This window comes from Primulina tabacum, chromosome 14 (genome assembly GCF_025594145.1).
Source record: "Primulina tabacum isolate GXHZ01 chromosome 14, ASM2559414v2, whole genome shotgun sequence".
Lineage (NCBI taxonomy): Eukaryota > Viridiplantae > Streptophyta > Magnoliopsida > Lamiales > Gesneriaceae > Primulina > Primulina tabacum.
In genome coordinates this window covers 23,023,447-23,046,056 of record NC_134563.1, presented here as the reverse complement: position 1 = coordinate 23,046,056, position 22,610 = coordinate 23,023,447, and the positions used below count along the sequence as shown (strand labels likewise).

General features: G+C 39.3%; 1 non-coding gene across 1 annotated transcript; it reads left to right on the top strand.

Annotated features, from left to right (window-relative positions):
* Positions 1-2,154: 2,154 nt before the first annotated feature.
* On the top strand, positions 2,155-2,261 carry LOC142525698 (small nucleolar RNA R71). Its single transcript, XR_012815148.1, has one exon. It is a non-coding gene; the product is annotated as a small nucleolar RNA R71 (small nucleolar RNA).
* Positions 2,262-22,610: the final 20,349 nt, after the last annotated feature.

Sequence of the window (22,610 nt, the reverse complement as noted above, 5' to 3'; positions counted from 1 at the left end):
CCCACCCTTTTTAGGCACACATTTTATAGGACTTACCCACGCACTATCAAAGATAGGATAGATAATACCTGCATCCAGAAGTTTAATTGTTTCAGCTTTTACTACCTCTTGCATCTTTGGATTGAGTCTCCTTTGTGGTTGTGCTAGAGGTGAGTATTTATCTTCCATCAGAATTTTGTGCATGCAGATCGAAGGACTTATCCCTTTTATGTCCGAAACCTTCCAAGCGAACGCTCCTTTATGCTCCTTGAGAACTCCCAAGAGCTTACTCTCCATATCATCTGTCAAAGAAGAGGAAATAATAACAGGCAATTTATTATTTTCTCCTAGATATACGTACTTGAGATGTGGAGGTAATGGTTTGAGCTCCAAAGTAGGTGGCTCCTCTAGGCTTGACTTTTGAGGCATTAAATCTTTTCTGTCTCCCAATTCCTCTAGTCTAAGCCTCACTTGCTTTCTCCAAGGTGGAATGGCATTCAAATGAGCTACCATCTCCATCTTTTCCTCGTCTAGCTCGTCCTTCTGCTTTTCAGTAGTGAGAGTGGCCTCCAATGGTTCTTTCAATCCATCATGCACAAAATCACAAACAAGCGAATCCAAGACATCAATACGAAAGCAACTATCATTGTGCATTGTGTGCTTGAGAGTATTGAAAACATCAAAAATAATTTCTTCTTCTCCAACTCTCAGTCTCAATTTCCCCTCCTCAACATCAATCAGTGCTTTCCCTGTAGCCAGAAAAGGTCTCCCTAGGATTAAAGGCATCTCTAAATCTTCCTCCATGTCAAGTACCACAAAGTCTGCAGGAAAAATAAACTTATCCACTTTCACCAGAACATCTTCGATAATCCCACGTGGATACTTGACAGATCTGTCAGCCAGCTGCAACGACATCCTAGTTGGCTTGGGTTCACCTAATCCCAGTCTCCTAAACACAGAAAAAGGCATCAGATTAATACTCGCACCAAGATCACATAAAGCTTTATGAAAATTAATGTCACCAATAATGCAAGGTATCGAGAAACTCCCTGGATCTTTTTGCTTCGGAGGCATCTTGTTTTGAACTAAAGCGGAGCAATTTTCGGTCAAATTCACCGTCATATGATTTTCTAGCTTCCGCTTATTTGCTAAGATATCTTTCAAGAATTTTGCATAACTTGGCATATTCAATAAAGCATCAGCAAAAGGAATGTTAATATGCAATTTTTTAAATTTCTCAAGAAATTTACCAAATTGTGCATCTAATTAGCTTTCTTCATTGCTGCAGGAAAAGGTGGAGGGATAACCATTTTATTCTGTGCAATAGGTGTAGATGTAGAGTTAGAAGACTTACCTCCTCGATTTTTCACCTCATCCTCACCGTGCTTGGTCTTTTCCTCATTAGACCCGAGTGTTTTTCCACTACGCAATTCCACCGCCTTCACATGTTCTCTTGGGTTAGTTTCCGTGTTGCTTGGTAAAGTTCCTTGCTCCCTATTAGCAATCAACTTAACCAATTGTCCAATTTGATTCTCTAACCCCTTTATGGATGCATCTTGGTTATGAAATCTCGTCTCTGTTGCAGAAATAAATTTAGTCATCATTTGCTCTAAATTGGACTTCTCCTCCCGAGACGGTTCTGGCTTGAATCCTTGGTGCATCACATATGGTGGACCTCTTTGTTGGCGATGTTGGTTGTTTTGACCTCCCCATGAAAAGTTTGGGTGATTCCTCCATCCCGGATTATATGTGTTCGAGTAAGGGTCATTTCTAGGACGGTTCTGGAATCCCACTTGTTTTATCGGTGCTCCCTCAGGCACATAGAATGGGTTGCCATCTTGGCAATCCTGCACATCATGCTCACCCCCACACTTATCACATAAAATTTCTTGCAGACGCATAGCCGACCCACTCATGCTCATCCCATCAATCTTTCTATTCAAAGCCTCTAACTGTGCTGAAACCGCCGATAAATCATTAACTTGATTAACTCCAGCACCTCGTCTCTGCCTATCAGACTGAGGATGATAGCTACTAGCAGCCATCTCCTCTAATAACTCATATCCTTCCTCCGCCGTCTTTCTCAGTAAGTTACCACAGGCAGCAGCATCTATCATAGTACGGTTAGGAGTAAGCAGACCGTAGTAGAAAGTTTGAACAACTAACCCAAGAGGCAGCTCATGGTGTGGAAATCTCCTCAACAAGTCCTTGTAGCGCTCCCATGCCTCATAAAGTGACTCTTGCTCATATTGAGCAAAAGTAGTAATGTCGGCTCTGAGCTTCATAGTCTTCGACGGAGGAAAGTACTTGATCAGGAACGCCTTTGCCATATCTTCCCATGTAGTAATAGACCCTACAGGCAAACAATTTAACCACGACTTAGCTTTATCTCTCAGTGAAAATGGAAATAAACGCAAACGAATAGCGTCATCAGACACGCCATTAAACTTAAAAGTATCACAAATTTCAAGAAAGTCAGCTATATGAGAATTAGGGTCGTCAAGTGCACTTCCCCCAAATTGGACAGTGTTCTGAATCATCTGAATGATAGCTGGCTTGATCTCAAACTGATTAGCTCGGATGACTGGTCTTACGATGCTTGGACGTGCTCCATCAAGAGACGGCTGTGCATAATCCAACATCGGTATACGCCTTGGCTCCTCTCTTTGTTGATCGCCTTCCATTCTTTCCTTCGCTCTTTGCTGCTGTAGTCGACGTCTAGCTGTGCGTTCGATCTTGGGGTCAAAAGGCTCAAGCTTAAACTCGAGTGATCTTCGCATGCACCACAAGAAAAATCTGCAACATAATGAGAGTATCAAATAACAATAAAATAAATAATACTAAAGAATTTATCTGAAAAATAAAAAATTGTGAATCAACAGTCCCCGGCAACGGCGCCAAAAACTTGATCGAGCAAAACTTGCACAGTGAATAATCCCAAAATTTATTTTATAAATGAAAGCTCGATTTAAATATTGCAAGTGCACGATAGTCAAGTTATAATAAACGTAAGTAAATACGAGTATCGTTCCACAAGGACTGCGTTACACTATTTTTATTTTCAATTAAAATTTCTTTAGCAACAATAAATTGAGTTGATGATTAAACTAATGTAAAGTAAACAATTAAAATAATTAAAATGCAAAGAAAACGTGTTCAAGAACACAATGATTAATTTGGATTAAATCAAATGAGAAAAGAATTTGTTGGGAATTATCAGTTCACCTACCGCTCGTGTTTAACTAATTACACTCGACTTTTACTCGTGCGTTCGATGGAATTCCCTAGACTAATTAATATACTCTGTCGAGCTATATTAATACTAATCAAAAACATGCAGTACTCAAGTGTCCTCATATATTTAACAGTTCAAGATTGCATTACATTCTATGGAATCCACTAGCTTTCATTCGGGTGAACTATCACTACCGACACGTACCCAATTCCGTATATCTACTAAAATTGTAAATCCGTGGTTTATACTATTTGATCGTATTGTTAACTATTCTATCGAACTCATCAACAACATGAAATAATCAAAGGAAGTTAGCTAGGCTTCGATTGAAACACGAAAGAACAATAGCATAAACAAATCACTAATAAAAACGTCGAGAAATAATGTTCAACACCGAGTACGGGGTAGGATCCCCTCAAATCCCAACAAATCTAGAGTTAAGCTACTGAAATTCATGATAAAAACCAACAATCAATGTAAGAAATAAAATAGTGAATAATGAAAATACTAAAGATAACGATGGATGACGGCCACGACGCGTGGAAATCTCGAGGTCTTCGAAATCTCCTTTGCTCCTAGCCTCCTCTCCAAGAAAAATGATGAAAAGTCTGATAAAGATCAAAAAACGGCCGCTGCTCTCGTGTGTTAGGTTATAGTGTAGGATAGAGTCCCTAGAAATTTGGAAACAAATCTTTCTCAATCTCGCTTCTCGCTAGGGCGGTATATTTTGACCGCCCTAGCGAGAGGTCCTCGAATAAGCTTCCTCGAGCATGTCCCTGGTTTCGCTGGGGCGGTCACTTTTGACCGCCCTAGCGAGACACTTGCGCAAAATAATCCTCGGCCAGACCACAATGCTCGCTGGGGCGGTCACTTTTGACCGCCCTAGCGAGACCTCTTCGATATTATGCCAAAGTTTCTCCCACTTTTTGGTTCAATTCCAACAAAATAACCACATAATACACGAGATTAGTCAAATGCTCAATAATGCTAAGAAATTGAAAAATTCAACTAAAACAAACTAATATAATGCATGAACGCGACTCAAAACCAACACTAAAAACACGTAAAAACGAGTCCTATCACCACACCACACCAGCCCATGTCCCAACCCTGGTGCATCATCCTTAGACCCTAAAGAACCCACCTGGACCCCTAGAACCTAGCCCTAAGCCCCTGACCCCAGCCACGCAGCCCCCACGCTTGCTGGTCTCTTCTCGGGTTGCTTGGGGAAGAGTCCTTGTGCTCTTGGACTCTTCCCTAGCCATCTATCTCGAGTCCTAGCGTGGCTAGGACTCCTCTCCTGACCCAACCACGTCCTAGCCAAGCTTTGGTCGAGCCAAAGCCAAGCCATGCATCCCCTTTCTTTCAACCGATCACATATGCTACCAATATTATCAATTTGGTTTCCAGTTTTTTTATTACTTACGTTGCAGCTTTTGTGGTGTGTTTGAAGGACCCTAAACTTGTGTAAAACAGTGTGTTATCATACCTTAAATCATGGCAGCCCTTTTACCATACAAAAACATGATTTGGGAATCAAAACTTTGCTTGAAAATTTCATGAGACACAAGAAAACGAAAATACACCAAGTGTCACTTGTTTTCCATATTTTTTGATGCATAAAAACATAATATGGTGTGATGATGAGAAAAAGGAGAATATGGCGTGCCTTTGCGTTATATACGCTCGAATAAACGTTGACGACGAAGAACGGAGGGACACCTTGGCTTGAACTTGCTAGCACCTTTGAAAATCCTTCCCAAATTGTATATGTGCCGTGTGTGTGTATGAGAGAGGGGTGGGGAGAGTTTTCCTATTTTTGAAAGAGAGTGGCCGATTGTTTTTGGTTTCTAGAATAGGGTTTTTGATTAATTGATACTTTAAATACTAATTAATCAACCTCAAGGCTTTTAGGCCTATTAAGCCTCCAAATTAAGCCCATTAGTCTAATTAGGATTTAAATAAAATATTAGCAAAGTTTTTTTTCTTTAATTAAATATGTGAATTTATTAGCCGGGTTGCCAAAAAGCTCGTGTTTTAGTTGAAAAACTAACACCGATAAAATTTACGCCCCGGCGTATAAAATCACCTCAAAAACCTTTATTTTCAAAAATACTAAAAAGCATCAACCATATTTTAAATAATTAAAAATAATTATTTAATAAAAATATTTTCTATTTTTTTTTCCAGCCCTCGGTCTCCGTTCCTCGATCGCAACTCGAATAACCTTTAAAAATACGTTTTAATGCAATCATGTAAACAAATATATTTTAAACATGCTAATATGCACAACATAATTAATTCAAGCAATTAAAACAATTAATTAAAATACACAAAGAATTTAATAATTGCATGCATGTGGTTCGCGTGGACTCTTAAATTTTCGGGGCGTTACAGGCTGCCATTGTGTTTGCTTTGAAGATTTGGCGCCATTACTTGTACGGAGAAAAGTTTGTTATCTATTCAGTTCATAAGAGTCTGAAATATCTCTTATCTCAATCTGATCTGAATATGTGGCAACGCAGGTGGATGGATCTCCTGAAGGATTTTGATTGTGAGATTCAATATCATCTTGGATCGGTGAATGTTACTGCGGATGCCCTGAGCCGTAAAGTTCATGATTCTGTTTTAGCTTCTGTTAATGTCGCCAAAGTACACGAGGATATATGTACTTCTGGCTGGACTTTTCACTCGAATTGGAATTCTGTCACGGTCTCAGCATTGCTAATTGAGCCGAACTTGATATTGAAAATTCGAAAGGCCCAATGAAGCGATGCTCAGATCCAAAAGTCGAAAGAACTTGTATCTGCCGGACCTCAGTCTGGATTTCAAATTTCTTCTGATGGTTCTTTACGACTTAATGGTCGGCTGGTAGTTCCTGATGATTCTGATTTGAAATCTGCCCTTATTCGAGAAGCACATTGTAGCAAATACAATATTCACCCTGGAGGTCGGAAGATGTATTTGATATTAAGACCTCAATGCTGGTGGAAACGTATGAAGAAGGACATTGCTGATTTTATTTCTAAATGTCTTGTCTGTCAGCAAGTGAAAGCCGAGAGAATGAAACCGGGAGGATTGCTCCATAGTCTTGAAATCCCGAAATGGAATTGGGAACGTATTGCTATGGACTTCGTGACTCATTTATCTCGTTCGCCCAAGGGCTGTGATGCTATTTGGGTTATTATTGATCGACTTTCGAAATCTGTACATTTTATTCCGTATAAGCGGACTTATCCTTATAAGAGAATGGCCCGTTTATACATTGAGAATGTTGTGAGACTGCATGGTGTGCCAGTCTCGATTGTACCTGATCCTGATCCCAGGTTTGCTTCTAAATTCTGGGGTAGTTTTCAAGAAGCGATGGGTACGCGTTTGGCTATGAGTACTGCTTATCATCCTCAAACTGATGGCCAGACCGAGCGTACGATTCAAACGTTGGAGGATATGTTGCGGGCTGTTGTGATGGACTTCAGAATGGGATGTCAAGATGCCTTACCATTGGTTGAATTTTCTTATAATAATAGCTTTCAGACGAGTATCGGTATGGCACCATTTGAAGCTCTATATGGGAGACGATGTAGATCACCGTTATTCTGGGATGAAATTAGTGAGAGACAATTGACTGGACCTGAAATGATACAGGAAATGAATGATAAGGTTCAGTTGATTCGGCAGCGGATGAAAGCTGCTCAGGATCGTCAAACGAGTTATGCGAACAAACGAAGACGACCCTTGGAATTCCAGAAAGGTGACAGAGTGTTTTTGAAAATATCTCCCTTTAGAGGTACTGTTCGATTCGGCATGCGAGGGAAATTATCTCCTCGTTATGTTGGTCCATACGAGATTCTGGATCGAGTTGGTGATCTTGCGTATCGATTGGCATTGCCACCAGCTCTATCTGCTATTCATGATGTATTTCATGTTTCTATGTTGAGGAAATATGAACCGGATCTCACATGTACTTGCACCTGCTGAGGTTGAACTTGATCCTTCTCTTTCCTATGTTGAACAACCTGTTCGCATTACGGATCGAAAGGAAAAGATATTGCGTAATAAGTCGATTCCTCTAGTTCGAGTGAAATGGACACGACATGGTGTTGAAGAATCAACGTGGGAATTGAAAAGCAAAATGCGATATTCGTATCCGCATTTATTTGATGCTAGTCCATCTGTTCCATTGTATTCGATGTATTCTGATCCTTTTACCTGATTTTAGTTTTGATATGTACTATAACTGGTGACATATTATATGTTTGCTAATGTTATGTATATAGAGATGTTTGAGATTTCGAGGACGAAATCTTTTAAGTTGGGGAGAAATGTGAGACCCCGAATATAAAATAGCATTGATGGCATTTTCGTAAATAAGTTGAAAAATAATGAATTAATTTTAAGGGCAAAATGATAATTATGTTATGGATTTTAACATAATTGTCCGAATATTAGCCCAAATGATTTGAGATTTGAATATAACGTAGAAAACTCAAAGATAGAGAAGTTTCATGTTTAGAGTTTTGTAAAATTGGATCGTTTGACTGGTCAAAAATGATATATCGATGTTAAAATGATAAATAGTATATATTATATTATATTAATTATTTTATTAATATAATATAATATTAAAATAAAAAAAAATAATAAAAAAAAAATATAAAGTTGGGGCGGTGGAATTGCAATTCCACCGCATCACCATTTTCAACAGAAGATGCGAGAGAGAGAGATAGGAGAGTAAATAGATTTTTATTTTCTTTTTGATCGTGCGACTTATCGGTTTATCTAATCGACGAACCGATTTCAGTTCTGGGATCGTTGACACGAGGTCTTTGATTTGAGGTATAAATTTTATAGTTTTGGTGATATTTGAAAATCCGTCAATTTTTGGAATAAATCCGATAAATTGTGAAATCATACAGAAATTGAAGATTGTTGAGTAGTGTATGATTTTAACGGAGTAGAGAAGATTATAGTGATGTTATTTTGAATTATTCTCAATTTATTATAATTAGGAAATTTTAATCGTAAGGTTGAGATTGAATAATTATTTGTCAGTTATTATTATTAATTCTGATAAATATATGCGGTAGAATAACCGACAAGAAACTAAGTTTTGAAGTCGGAATTGAATTATGTTATGATTTGAATTTTCGAAGTTTCAAAAGATATTTGAAACTTATATTATTGAATTTGAATGATGTTATTGATTGAAATGAATATGTTATTGATGTAGATAGATTATTATACTGATATCTTCAAGCTACATCAACTGGAACGAAGAATTGAGGTATGTTGCGACCGGGTAACATACGACATGTATCTGTATTATATGATATATGTCGGATTGATTTGATTGATTGGAATGAGAATACATGTCTATATGCCTTATTTGTTGATTGATGTGGCATACATGACATTGAGATTGAGATATCGATGTATAAAATAAATGTTTTGTTAACACACATCGTTTGATGCATACATCGATACATGACATGCACGTTGAGCTATGATCCTTGAATACCTTGATATGATTTGATTGAATTCTGGGGTTTGTGAACACAATTGCTATGTTGGTATTATATGACCCGTAAAGCATAGACAATTGTGGCCCCGATGATTGGATATGAGATTTGGGATTTGATGGCGCTTTGTCGACGCTATCATACGAGTATCCCTTATTGAGGCCGGTGTGCCAGCTCGAGCATTGATTTGATAGCGATTCGATTGATTCTGACATGTGCTCAGTGGATGGGCATTTGACCCGATACCTCCACGACATACATGCATTGCATACCATATATCATTGTTTAGATATCTGTGGTATATATGATTGGTTGTTCCATACGGAGCTTTGCTCACCCCCGAGGGGGCTGTTGTTGTCTTTGTGTGTGTACAATGACAGATATTCCAGGATATCAGGAGACCGGAGAGGGTACTTCTGGAGGGAGCCACAACTTGGGCTGAGGTTTTATGTTTATGTTTTGTTCCCAGTATATATGTATATGTATCTATATACCGGGGCATGTCCCGAGGATATGAGTTGTTTGTATATGATTGGTTTTGATTACGTGTGGGCATGTTTATGACGTGAGATTAAATACTATTTTTAGTATTCAAATAAAATGATTTGGGCTCATTGCAAAGAAAATTTTAAACTCGTTTTCCGCTGTAATTAGTTAACCCTAATTAGATTGCATTGTAATAACGATTAGGAGCTAAGGGTCCCACAGTTCGGCACCTCCAGTCTCCTAATCCAAATGCTAACCTGCATTACACACATCTAGTGAGTCTCAAGATTCAACACACCTGTATCATTAATAGAAAATACATATATATAGCACACAACAGTAAAAAACACTGTAATCAACATACATTTCATGAACATAAAAGCATAAACGTAAACGTGCCGTATAATATCATAACGTGTCAAACATGTCTCGACATATCATCACATACGTATACATTTTCTTTTAATTGAATTCAGTTAGTATCAGCTCTATCGTATCAGCTCTATTCGATGGATCCATCTAATACAACCGCGGTACCCGACGACGTGGATATCAGCGACACCATTACCCGTCCACTGAGCCTTGGCCTCAGCTCATAATATGAAACGTCCACTACTCGTTTTGCTTAAAAAGTACTAGAATTTTTTTTTTAAAAAAACCCTCACAAATTCGGCCAAACACATACAAAAAAATATAAAATATTTTTGACACCATTTAAAAAATAAAAAACCAACTAAATTTGAAAATCAAAGGAAATAGTTTTAAAACGTATAATCATCAAACGTTTACAAATCCTAATTAAGCAATATTTAAAAATAAAGCCAACTCTATCAACCTCTCAAAAACCTCTCAAAAGCATAAATAAAAGTCGTAAAAATCTTTAATCATAAAGCATAAACATAAGTGCGGAAAAGACAAGCTCTGGTCCTCGGGTTATGTGCACCTTCAGTCTAGTCAGATCAACCATCAAGACCTCCACTTCCATCAACATCATATTCACCTGCATCGATCACACCTAGTGAGTCGAAAGACTCAACACACCATATTCTTGATAACAAATAATACGTATACAAATCACATTCAACTGTGAAAATACTTTTACGTAAAATATCATTTTCATAATCATGAATAAACTTAAATATTTTCTTATCATCATAAACACGAACATTTTCATATTATCATCAATATATTCATATTCATATTCATCATATGCGTATATGTATTCTTTTTTCGTTGAATCCAAATCGTTAATTGCGACTTCCGTATTCGTATTGAGGCGATGAATCCATCTACATGTAATCACAGCACTGGGCGGTGGGGACATCAGCAACACTCTCACCCATCAACTGAGCCTTGACCTTACGTATTCAAATATCATCGTATTCTTATTAGTCACAATTTACTTCACATCCTTCAACATTTCATATTTCCATTACTTTATAAAATTCATTCATATAAATATCATTTTTCTTTTAAACCAAGCATGCAACATATCATTTAGTGTCAACATTATAACATAAATTCTATAAACATTTAAAATAATCATTTTAACATATAAATCTGCATTCAAAGCACTGCCATGACGTTTGCTATTTTCTAGGTGTAAAATGACAGTTTTACCCATTGACGTAAAATTCATCGAATTTGATTTTTTCTTACTTTCATTGACTCTAGACCATCCCAAATAATTATTTAATTTTAGATTAAATTTTTTATAATTTTATTTAGTTTAAATTCTAGGCTTTCCAATTTTTCTTTAATTATTAATTCGCGGAGCGTTTAATTCCCGAATTAATTCAAACTTTATTATAAAATTCCCAAATTTTAAACATAGAATTTTTGTATTTAATTAGCCCTCGTGAATCATGATTCGACCCCCGTTGAACCATGTTTCAAACCCGAGCCAACTAACCCTAGTTTCGAACCAACCTAGCATACCTCGAACCATCTTGCGTTTTCATCAAGCCATGCCCCAACCAGCCTGAGACTTTTTCGGACCAGACCTCCCCTGGACCCTCATGAACCCATTGGACCCATAGGACTCAACCCTGGCCCAAGCCGAAGCTTCCTACAACATAATAAAGCTGCGGCCGAGGATACCTTATGCGCTAGGACTCTTTGATTTACTTCGCTAGGACCCCAACCACCGAGCCAGCCCTTGACCCAGCCCTTTGTGAACCCTCTCAGGACCGTATAAACCTAGACTAGCCCCTGGCCTCAGTCGCGAAGCTCCCTGCGCTGCTGCTGCACCGCGCGCAAACCCTCGGGTGGAGTCCTAGCTTGCTATGACTCCTTCCCAGCCCCAGTGCTCGAGTCCTAGCATGGCTAGGAATCCTCTCCTGACCAAACCAAACCCCAACCCAGCCCTGGTTGAGCCAAAGCCAAGCCATGCATGGTGGAACCCCTCAAAATCGAAGCTTGAAAAATGAACCCCGGTCCCAGGATGTTCTTATTCGTGTAAAACTTAATTCGTGCATCCTATGACTCTTTAAATCGTGTACAAACGTGGCCCTTTTCATCCTATAACATGGCAGCCCCTTCATGTATTAAATTATCAAGTTTTTGGATCAATAACATGCTTGAAAACCCATGTTTATGCATAAAACAAAAATAAATAAAATAGTAACTTGTTTTTCATGCAATTCATATTCAAATACTTATTAGGGTGTGATAGATGAGAAAAAGAAAGAAATATGGCATGCCTTTGCATATTTAACGCACAAAAATCCATTGACGATGCGAAGAACGGTGACGAGAAAACCTTGGCTGAATTCCTTGAAAAATTCAAAGCTTTCCTTGCTAAAGTTTGTGTGTTCTGTGTGATGTTGATGCTAGGAGTCTTGTGTAACAATTTTTGGGCTGAGGGGGCATGTACTTATAATTAAAGGGCTGGGTTTGTGCTTAAAAGCTTGATGAATAATTAGTGTGCAATCTTGGGCCTATTAGAAGACTACACTAGGCCCAATAAGCCCAATTGTGCATTTAAAAATTATTTCGTTTGAGAAAGTTCGTGAAATTATTATCCGAGTTGTCAAAATGTTCGTATTTTTGTTGAAAATCGAATGCCGACAAAAATTACATCTCGGCGTATAAAATCACCTCAAAACTTCTCATTTTCAAAAATAAAAAGCATCAACCTTATTTTAAATAATTAAAAACAATTATTTAATAAAATATTTTCCATTTTTCAGCCCTCGGTCTCCGTTTCTCGATTGCTACTCGAATAACCTTTAAAAATACATTTTAATGCATTCAAGTGGAAAACTACTCTAAAATCATATAAACATATCAATATAATCAATTTAGCAATTAAAATCAATTAATTAGCTTTTTTCATTTTTTCCTAGATTTGCATGCAGTTGGATTACGTCGTCTTAATTTTGGACATTACAATTCCTCCCCCACCTAAATAAAATATCTTCCTCGAAATTATAAGTTACCGTATAACTCTGGGTAGCGACTATTCAAGTCCCTCTCGGTTTCCCATGTAGCTTCTTCTTCCGAGTGATTCAGCCACTTGACCTTGACCATTGGAATGACTTTGGAGTCTTCTTTCTTGCCTACCCAAGATTTGTATATGCCTTTCCTAATAAGTCATATTTGGAGTCAGTTGCAGAGGTTCATGATTTATTACATGTGATGGGTTCCACATGTACTTTCGCAGCATCGAGATATGAAACATATTGTGTACTCCCGATAGCATCGGTGGCAGTGCCACTCTATAGGCTACTGTTTCAATCCTCTCCAAAATCCCAAATGGCCCTATGAATCTTGGACTAAGTTTGCCTTTATTTCCAAAACGCATAACACCCTTCATAGGTGCTATTTTCACAAATACGTGGTCTCCCACTGCAAATTCTAGCTCTCTTCATCGTTTGTCGGCATAACTCTTCTGTCGACTTTGTGCAGTCTTCATTCTCTCTCGAATTTTGACTACTAGCTCAGCTGTCTCTTCGATAAAATCAGGACCAATTTCCCTTCTTTCACCAACTTCGTCCCAATGAATTCTTCCATAAAGTGCCTCAAAAGGAGCCACCCTTAGATGATTGATAGCTATTATTGTAGGTGAACTCCACTAGAGGTAATTTCGGTTCCCAACTTCCTAGGAAATCGATCACACAAGCTCGAAGTAGATCATCTAAAATTTGAATAACTCTTTCTGACTGACCATCGGTTTGAGGGTGGAATGTTGTACTGAACAAAAATTTGGTCCTCATCGCTGCATGCAGACTTTTCCAGAAAGAAGATGTAAATCTCGAATCTCTGTCAGATACAATAGGTCACGGCCCAGCCCCCTTGTGATATTGTCTGTTTTGGCCCGAGGGCCTCACGGCTTTAAAACCCCTGATACTTGACATTTGGTATCGGAGCGACTCCGCATGAGTTTGGGATGGTGGGGCAAACCTCAGCGAGGATGCTGAGTCCCAAAAGTGGGGGTGAGAAGGCCCTTAGGTGAAATACCACATCGCTAAACAACTGGAGAGATGCTGGGCATTTAAATGAGCGTGTAGCAACCCCTTGTGACGCGTTTTAAAGCCGTGAGGCCCTCGGGCCAAAGCGGAAAATATCACAAGTGGGCTGGGCCGTGACACAATAGATACGGGAATCCCATGCAGACAAACTATATCTCGAATATAGAGATCAACATATTGTATCATGGTGAATGTCGTCTTGCTAGGCAAAAAATGTGATGATTTCGTAAGACTATCAACCATCCATATAGCATGAATCCCCTTGATAGTCATTGGAAATCCCACGACAAAGTCCATAATAATATTTTCTCATTTCCATTCGGGAATAGGAAGTGGCTTAAGCTTCCCCGCTGGCCTTTGATGCTCTGCTTTTACTTATTGACAAGTCAAACACTCGGTCACAAAACACAGAATATCACGCTTCATGACCGACCACCAATATAACAACTGAAGATCTTTGTACATCTTCGTGCTTCTAGGATCAATGAAATATGGTGTGTCATGAGCTTCCTTCATAATGAGCTCGCTCAAAGAGTCATCACTAGGAACCCAAAAACGATATCCATAGTGAACTATACCATCCACCTCAGAATACAACTTCCGGCTCTTGGCTTCATCTCTAACTCTCCACTTTTGCACTTGCTCATCAGTGGCTGTCCTTCGCGGATTCTATCTCTCAAAGTCTGTCAAGGTGGCAAGATTAGGGGCCTCGCCCCTAGTATATACTGTAATCTCAAACCGCTGCATCTAGGACTGCAGTGGTCTTTGAAGGGATAAATGAGTAATAACTGCTGCTTTTCGACTCAATGTGTCCGCCACTACATTAGCTGGTAGCTAATCTCACAGTCGTAATCTTTCACCAACTCAAGCCATCTTCGCTATCTCATATTCAACTATTTTTGGGTGAAGAAGTATTTCAAACTTTTATGATCGGTGAAAATCTTGCACTTCTTCCCATACAAAGTAATATCTCCAAATCATTAATGCAAAAACTACCGCTGGTAGCTCAAGATCATGAGTGGTTAGTTTTTCTCGTGAGCTTTCAACTGTCTCAATGCATAGGCTATAACTCGGTCGTTTTGCATCAGACTGCGCCCAAACCAAATTTAGAAGCGCCGGTTTAAATAACATACTCTCCTTGCCCCAATAGCATAGATAACACTGGCGCTAAAATCAAGGCTTCTTCAACTTGTCAAACCTGTCTTGACACTCGGATCTCCATACAAACTTTGCATTCTTCTTTGTCAAGACAGTCATGGGTACTGCAATATACGAGAATCCCTGAATGAACTTTCTATAATAGCTAGCTAGTCCCAAGAAACTACGAATCTTGATTTCGCTCTTTGGTACTGGCCACTCTCTCATTGCCTCAACTTTGCTTGGATCAACCTCAACTCCATCGCTAGAAATGATGTGGCCTAAGAATGCCACTCTATCAAGCCAAAACTCGCACTTGCTGAATTTTGCAAACAACTTCCTATCTTGCAGTACTTGCAGTGCTGTTTTCAAATGACGACTATGCTCCTATTTATTCTTCGAATAGATCAAAATATCATTAATGAAGACTATGACGAATTGATCCAGATACAACTGAAATACGCGATTCATGAGATCCATGAATATCACTGGCGCATTGGTCAATCCAAATGGCATGATCGTAAACTCCTAGTGCCCATATCTAGTTCGAAACGATGTCTTGTGAACATCGAACTCTTTCACTTTCAACTGATGGTATTCAGAAGGAAGATCAATCTTTGAGAATATCGATGCTCCTTGCAATTGATCAAATAAATTTTCAATTCTTGGCAGAGGATACTTATTCTTGATGGTGACTCTATTCAGCTCTCGATAATTGATACAGAGTCGCATACTACCATCCTTCTTCTTCACAAATAATACCGGTGTGTCCCATGGAGAATAACTAGGGCGAATAAAACCCTTGTCTAGCAATTATTGAATTTGATCTTTTAATTCTTTCATTTCAGCAAGTGCTAGACGATAAGGTGCTTCAGATATAGGTACTGTGCCTGGCATCAACTCAATAGAAAATTCAACCTCACGATCAAGTTGAATGCCAGAAACGTCCTCAGGAAAATAGTAGGAAAGTCTCTGACAATCTCGACATCCTCTAACTTCTGACTGATAGGAGCATGTGCGGTAGTTACACATAGAAAATCTTGGCATCCTTGTCTCAAAAGCTTCCTCTCACACAGACGAGAGATAATGTGCGGTATTTGCTTGTTCCTAGCCGCCTCAAATACAAAAGATTTACACTAGGAGGTCGAATAGACACATATCTCTGGCGAAAATCTATCGAAGCTCCATTCGCTGATAACCAATCAATACCGAGTATGATGTCAAATTCAGGCATAGGGAGTACAATAAGATCTATCAGAACCACATCTCTAAATAAACGAAGCTCCAGATTCTTCACATTACTAGACGTGATCATTTGCTCACCGGAAGGAATAAAAACTTTGAAACTCAATCCCATATCCTCAGAAATAATATTCAGTCGATTGATGAAGGTTTCAGATATGAAAGAATGTGTAGCTCCCGAATCTAGTAGTGCATAGGTAGCTACACCTAGAATGATTATCCTCCTTGTGACAAAAACGTCTTTTAAATCTTTTCATGCTGAAGCTTAAGGAATTTTTATCATTATTCTCCCAAAGTTATGTGAGGATTATGCGTTGAACCTTAGCATTTCTTGAAAAATTGCATTTTAGCCCTTCAAATTTTTGAAATTTACATTTTAGTCCCTCAAATTTTTTTGAATATTGCAATTTGACTCTTAAATTTTCTGAATTTATGTTTTTGGTCCCTTAAATTTTGAAAATTACACTTTTGGTCCTTATATTTTCGAAAAGTTTCAATCTTGCCCCAAAAGTTTTGGTAATTGCACAATGGTCCCTCAAAACTTGAAACTTCCTATTCAAGCCCTTGGTTGTGATTTTCCTCACTTTTTGGCCATAAAAATTTTATTTGGAATTATTACATCCTTTACATAAATTAAGGCTAAAAAATCAATACCAATTTCTATGGTTTCTAAAATCATTCCTTAGTTCCAACTAAGGTAGAGTATGCAACCTAATTTCAACTAGGTTATCTTGATCCCAATTCAATTCTATTAACCAATTTAACATTTCATGCAAAAAAAGCAATGTAAAAATGTTAAATAACTAGGTTATCGGTGATAAGAGTCGTGTCTGGCTCCTCCTCTGCTTTATCCGCATGCATGACATAAGCTCTGCCCACAGTAGGTGCATTCTTCTTCGGGCAATCAGCAGCCTTATGCCCCTCCTCCTTGCATATGAAGCATCTAAAAGATCCCCACATGCACTTTCCGTAGTGTAAGCGATTCCACTCCTTGCATGGTTGCCTCTCTGCAGGCTTTTGTGCTCCAGGGGGTGGTGGCTTTGGAGGTCCTTGCTTCTTGACTTGATCTTAGGGCTTTTGCTGCCCTCGAGGTCTAGGAGGCCCCATGTATTACTTCTTATTCAGCTGATTGTTCTATTGGTGTTGCTGTCTTTTGCGCTGCACCTCAAAATCAAACTCTTTCAAAGCTTGCTCCGCTTAGAAGGCATAGACAGTGGCAGCAGCAAAATCCAAAGGACGCATCATCATCACGTCACGACGAATAGTAGGTCGTAGACCATCCAGAAAGTGCCTCATCTTCTTAGCGGCCTCCCTAGAAATAAGGTGTACAAAGGAACAACCCCTATCAAATTGCCTCACAAACTCAGCCACAAAAGTTTCTCCCTGACGGAGAGTCATAAATTCGCTCTTCAATCGCCCTCAGACATCAGCAGTAAAATACTTCTCATAGAATATCTCCTTGAATCGAGTCCACGTAAGAGTATCGATGTCAATACCATGCTAAGCTCCTTCCCACCATAAAGAAGCATCATCCCTAAACATGTAAGTGGCACACCTCACACGATCAGCGTCTCCCATATTCAAGTTGTAACGTACCGTACTTTTAAACTACTTTAAATTTTTCGGAAAAATAATTTTTTTTAAATAGATAGTAATCATTTAAAATGCAATAAGGATAAACTATTCAACCAAAATATTTGCAAGAAAAATGATTACAAATAGACTTTGCGAAAATAACTGGTTCAAACAACGTGAAGCAATCTCGTGAAAATCAGAGTATTAAAATTGTCATGCATAAAGTCTTAAAATATTGGCGGTCCTTGGGTTTAGTCTCCTGCGCAGTCCAAGCCGGCTCATTGGTCCCCACCCCTCGTCTCCTCATACTCGTCCTCACCTGCATCGATCAAGTCTAGTGAGTCTAAAGACTCAACATGTATAAACTGGAGATAACAAGTAATACAAAATAAAATCACATGCATCTTTAAAGTAGAACATACATACAACAACTTGAATGTAATAACGTAAACGTAGACGTGCCATCAACATAAAACTTTTCGTAAACATGCTTGCATCATACATACTTGAACATGCATAAACTTCATCATTTTGCGTAGAGATATGTTTCCAAGCAAGTGACCCAAACATAAATGTGCCTTGTAGTGCCCAAATTCAGTACAGGTATAACCCATGCATTTGTTTAATCATTAAAGTATTTTAATTAATTTTAAAATGAGTCTTAGTATTGCATGATTTATTTAAATGCATTATTTTAATTATTCATGTTTATGTGATGCACGTTAGAATGTTTTTCAAGTTTCATATTTCAGGCGATGATTCGAGACGGGATCAAGGAAGAGACCGGTGACGATTTTGGAAATTTTATGCGGTATTTTATTTTAAGTCAGGATGTGGTGTTTTAAATAATTTATTGAGTTTTAGCATTTTTAAGCTTAAATCACTTATTTAGTAATTTTGAGAGTTTAAAACTTTTAAACTTTTTATTGTGTGGGTGTTATTTTAATTAAGGAACTATTTAAAATTAATGTGTATTTTACTTTAATTAGGGGAGAATTAGCATTTTTAAATTAGCATGTTAATTATTGAATTAAGCATAATTATCTCCCCTTAATTACCTAACCACGCACACACACACCACTAACACACACTAGACACGTAAAACACACAACACACACACATGTTTTATATTTTTCAGAATTTTTTTGAAAGAAAATACTAGGGTTCCTTGAGTATAAGCAGCCGCCCCCTTCTCCATTAATTTTCAGCGAATTTTCGTGTGTTCCCTTCAAGAATTTTAGCACCACAATCGTCCCGGATCAACCTCGCTTCTATCTCCGCTTCGGTGACGCCGATTCGGTAACGTTTGATATCATAAGGCACGTATAATCTCTCTTTTGCTGCGTTGATCATGTCATATTATGCGTTACGTTATTTTATGCGTAAAATCCATGTATGATGTTCATAGTTTGAGCGGATAATTGATTGGATTGATTTTGAAGGAAAATTTTTAGATCTAAATCACGTTTTTACTGTTCTTCTTAAAACTGAGAATTTTCGGTCGAGAGTTTGAGAAAAATTTCAACGCAAAAAACGTAAAACTTTTTGATACCTTCGATTTTATATATGATTCCAAGTTTTTGGACAAAAATTGAGTGAGTTATAGCGTTTTTCGTGGGACTGCTCAAACTGCGACTTTTACGTAAATTGTGTTCCTGAAGTTTAATTGTTGCAGGCTTCGTTGGGAATCGACGGGTGATCGTTGCTGCGTCTAGGTATGTTTAGTTCGATGTTGGGATGATTTTTGGTGTCTTTTTTCGTGTCGTTAGGCACCAAGTGGAATCAAGAGTCGAGGAGGAAAATGGCGTCGAACTTCGAGTTGTGTCATTAGTTGTGGATTGTCACACTTGGGAACAATTATAATGGCTTACTTGGGTTTGGTACAATGTCGTGATGCTCTAGGATGGGTCTCGAGGTGTCAAGTCACGGTTGGGCGATCAAAATAGGAAGAGGAAGCCACAAGCACTTGAATTCTCGTAGGTACGCGTTCACAGTAGCTACACGCACCCCTACACGGATGAGGGCACGGGGTCCGTGCCTTTGTGTTTAACTTAGGGTATTTTTCCAGTGCCTACAAGGATGTCTACCCGGACCCTGACACAGGGTCCGTGCCTTTGTTTCCCTTCGGTGTCTTTTTACAGAGTCTAGACGGACCTTCAGACGGACCCTGACACGGGGTCCGTGTCCACCCCTCCTTTCGAGTTCTTCTCACCCGAACCTACACGGACCCATACACGGAGGTAGGCACGGGGTTTGTGTCCTTCATATTTTGGGAAAATTAATAGTATGCTTTGAGGTTTGAGGTCAAGGTTTAATACAATGATTTACAAAGTCGAGTCGTGGGAATTTTAGAACTTCCTAAGGAATTGATTGAGCTCGTAAGTAAGTATGATATTTACGTCTAAGTTATGCAAGTTAAGTTTATGAATTCACGTAGTATGTTGCAGCAACGACCCCGGTCGAAGTCCAACGAATCCCTCAACGCCAAGTAAGTATGTTGACGTGCAATAAAATATTTTACGTTTTTGAGGTATGCTAAATGTCTTGTGACCAAATTGAATGGGTTTGGAAGTCGGTGAACGTGGCCGAGTACCTCTCCACCCCGTTAAATTATGAACGGGTTAGATCGTGGTTGGAAAGCGTTAAATTATGAACGGGGACCAACCAGCTCGTTAAATTATGAACGGGGATCTCATGTATGTGGCAGTGGATACGTCCCTGTCAGCCCAGTACTGTGGTTTGTCTGATCAGGCGTTTATTATGTATGGGTCACTTGCTTTGAAACATCCTCTCCGCAAAAAGAAGTCATGCATGTTCAAGTATGATCAAGTATGCAAGCATGTTTATGTAAGCTTTTAAGATATGGCACATCTATGTATGTATGCAAGTTCAAGCTCATTTCAATTCCAAGCTTCAAGTATGTATGTTCTATTTTAAAGTTGCATGCGATTTTATTATGTATTACTTGCTATTCTCAGTTTATACGTGTTGAGTCTTTAGACTCACTAGACTTGATCGATGCAGGTGAGGATGTCTATGAGGAGACAGGAGGTGGGGACCAAGGAGCAGGCTTGGACTGAGCGGGAGGCTAGACCCAAGGACCGCCCACGTTATTTTAATATTTTTATGCAAGTTTAAAATACTCTGATTTTATGTTGTGATGAGAGAGGTTTGAGCAAGTATTTTGTTAGCAAATTTATTTGGTGATGGATGATTTCAAAGATATTTTTATGATTGATGAGATGACGACCGTATGGATGTTTATATTTAAGAAAATTTTTAATTTTTTCGCAAATTTTAAGTATTAAAAAGTTCGGTCCGTCACAGTTGGTATCAGAGCGGTGTTCTTGTAAAGGGTTATGCCTACTGCCAGTCGCAAGAAGCTCACGAGGTCACACCTCAAGTCTGTAAGTTTTAAAGTTTCAAATTTATGTTATGTCGTGAGCATTAAGTTCTGATTTCAGTACGTGCATATTTTAAAGTTATAGTACGTGCATCATATATCATTGATATCGTGTTCATGCATATTGGGTTTTCGTGTTGGGTAAATTGCTGGAACATAATGCCTCCTAGACGTGTAGTTGACCGAGAAGCCAAGGAAGAGGACAGAGAGGCCCGAAATGAGGAGAGGGCCAATCCTCCACCTCCACCTCCAGACATGCAGGCTCAGATGCTTGCTGGTATGATGCAGTTCTTCACGCAGTTTGCGGGGAACCAGGCTACAGCGGCAGGTGTAGGGGAGAGGCCTAGACCAGAAGCGGTGCATGACAGGTTCCAGAGGATGAATCCTAAGGAGTTTTTGGGATCTACTGACCCGATGGTAGCAGAGGGATGGATTAAGTCCATCGAAGTGATCTTTGACTACATGGAGCGGCAGGATGCAGACAGAGTCCGTTGTGGCATATTCCTTTTAGCAGGCGATGCCAGACGTTGGTGGGACAGTGCATCAGTGGCAGTTAATTTGTCGACGTTGTCCTTGAATGGATTCAAAGAAGTGTTCTTCGCCAAGTACTTCACTGAGGAAGTACGATCCCGGCTGACTAGGGAATTTATGACGCTGCGACAAGGAGACAGCAGTGTTGCAGAGTTTGTTAGGAGGTCTGAGAGGGGATGTTACTTCGTGCCTCTCATTGCGATTGATGCCCAGGCAAAGTTGAGACATTTCATGGATGGATTGCGGCCGACCTTGCCTCGTGACGTCCGAGTTGCTGGTCCTACTAGTTACGCTGTTGCCGTATCTAGAGCTTTGGCAGCAGAGCAGGACCTGAGGGATATAGAGGATGACAGGCAGGGCAAGAGGCCCTATCAGGCACCATCGCAACACCAGCAGCAACAGCATCAGAGGCCCCAGTTAAAGAAGCAGTACCCGGGGCCACCAGGGAAGAAACCTTATCAAGGACCGCCGAAGGGCAAGGGTCCGTTACAGCAGCAGGGGGCGCCTCAGAAGCCCGGTAACTTCCCCGTGTGTCAGAAATGCAATCTCCAGCACCCCGGTTAGTGCTTATGGGGATCCGGGAAATGTTTTAAATGTGGAGCTACGGACCACATGTTGAAGGAGTGCCCACACTGGAAGCAGCCAACCCAAGGGAGAGTATTCGCCATGCATGCCCAAGAGGCGAATCCAGACACTACCCTTTTGACTGGTAATTTATTTAATTCAGTACAGTACTGATTTCTTTGCCTTGCATGTTTAATTTTAATTGGGAATACTAGTGTTTTAGTTGGAATTGTGGGTGTCTTTTGTTGCATGAGGTTTATGGTAAAATTTTTGGGATATAAGTTAGTTTGTTGTGCTAACGCATCTCAGGGAATATTTTCATTAAGAGATTAGCCACGACAGCACTGATAGATTCAGGAGACACTCACTCCTTTATCTCGGAAACTTTGGCTAATCATCTGGACATCAAGTCCATTGGCCTAGATATAAATTTTTTGGTGACAGTCCCATCCGGGGAAGAGCTGTTA